This window comes from Arachis stenosperma, chromosome 4 (genome assembly GCF_014773155.1).
Source record: "Arachis stenosperma cultivar V10309 chromosome 4, arast.V10309.gnm1.PFL2, whole genome shotgun sequence".
Lineage (NCBI taxonomy): Eukaryota > Viridiplantae > Streptophyta > Magnoliopsida > Fabales > Fabaceae > Arachis > Arachis stenosperma.
The window spans coordinates 104188106-104190088 of NC_080380.1; the positions used below are offsets into that span (position 1 = coordinate 104188106).

The 1983-nt window shown below is 41.1% G+C and overlaps 1 non-coding gene across 1 annotated transcript; it reads right to left on the reverse strand.

The window, feature by feature from the left end:
• Positions 1 to 569: 569 nt before the first annotated feature.
• Positions 570 to 677, reverse strand: LOC130977254 (small nucleolar RNA R71). Its single transcript, XR_009084955.1, has one exon. It is a non-coding gene; the product is annotated as a small nucleolar RNA R71 (small nucleolar RNA).
• Between the last annotated feature and the right edge of the window lie 1306 nt (positions 678 to 1983).

Here is a 1983-nt window from a genome sequence, read left to right on the forward strand (position 1 = left end):
TTTTCGCTAGCTTCCTTTCCAATCTCTAACTCATTCATGCCCTGTAAAGTCTGAAACACTCAACACACAGATCACGGCATCGAATGGGATAAAGGAGAATTAAAAGTATATAATTAAAGCCTTTAGAAAGAAATTTTCAAACATGTAATGAATTCAGGAAGGAAATCTAAATGCACGCTATTTTGATGAACAAGTGGGTAAGGATCATGATAAAACCACACAATTAAACACAATATAAACCATAAAATAGTGGTTTATCAATCCCTGTCATTGGAGCAAACAACTTTGAGCTTAAGCCTCAATTAGTTTCTCTAATGCAATAGAATTGCAAGTTCCATGGACTTCCATTGGAAGATCCTCATCAGTTTTTAGCTGAATTCTTGCAAATCTGTGACACTGTCAAGACTAATGGGGTTGACCCTGAGGTCTACAAACTTATGTTATTCCCTTTTGCTGTAAGAGACAGAGCTAGGATATGGTTGGACTCACAACCTAAAGAAAGCCTGAACTCTTGGAAAAAGCTAGTCAATGCCTTCTTGGCAAAGTTCTTTCCACCTCAAAAATTGAGTAAGCTTAGAGTGGAAGTCCAAACCTTCAGACAGAATGAAGGTGAATCCCTCTATGAAGCTTGGGAAAGATACAAACAATTGATCAAAAAGTGTCCTTCTAACATGCTTTCTGAATGGAGCATCATAGGTATCTTCTATGATGGTCTGTCTGAACTGTCTAAGATGTCATTGGATAGCTCTGCTGGAGGATCTCGTCATCTGAAGAAGACGCCTGCAGAAGCTCAAGAACTCATTGAAATGGTTGCAAATAACCAATTCATGTACACTTCTGAAAGGAATCCTGTGAACAATGGGACGAATCAGAAGAAAGGAGTTCTTGAGATTGATACTCTGAATGCCATATTGGCTCAGAACAAAATATTGACTCAGCAAGTCAATATGATTTCTCAAAGTCTATCTGGAATGCAAGCTGCACCAGGCAGTACTAAGGACGCTGCATCTGAAGAAGAAGCTTATGATCCTGAGAACCCTTCAATGGAAGAGGTGAATTACATGGGAGAACCTTATGGAAACACCTATAATCCTTCATGGAGAAATCATCCAAATCTCTCATGGAAGGATCAACAGAGACCTCAACAAGGTTTCAACAACAATAATGGTGAAAGAAACAGGTTTGGCAATGGCAAGCCTTTTCCATCATCTTCTCAGCAATAGACAGAGAATTCTAAGCAGAGCCACTATGACTTAGCAACCATGATCTCTGATCTAATCAAAACCACTCAAAGTTTCATGACTGAAACAAGGTCCTCCATTAGAAGCTTGGAGGCACAAGTGGGTCAGCTGAGTAAGAAAGTTACTGAACTCCCTCCTAGTACTCTTCCAAGCAATACAGAAGAGAATCCAAAAGGAGAGTGTAAGGCCATCAACATGGCCGAATTTGGAGAGGAGAAAAAGGCAGTGAGCGCCACTGAGGAAGACCTCAATGGACGTCCACTGGCCTCCAATGAGTTCCCTAATGAAGAACCATGGGAATCTGAGGCTCACACTGAGACCATAGAGATTCCACTGGATTTACTTCTGCCATTCATGAGCTTTGATGAGTATTCTTCCTCTGAAGAGGACGAAGATGCCACTGAAGAGCAAGTTGCTAAGTACCTTGGAGCAATCATGAAGCTAAATGACAAGTTATTTGGTAATGAGACTTGGGAGGATGAACCCCCTTTGCTCACCAAAGAACTGGATGACTTGACTAGGCAGAGATTACCTCAAAAGAGACAGGACCTTTGAGAAGGCTCTGTGTGACCTAGGGTCAAGCATAAACCTTATGCCTCTCTCTGTAATGGAGAAGCTAGGGATCTTTGAGGTACAAGCTGCAAGAATCTCACTAGAGATGGTAGACAATTCAAGAAAACAAGCTTATGGACTTGTAGAGGATGTTCTGGTAAAGGTTGAAGACCATTACATCCCTGCTGAT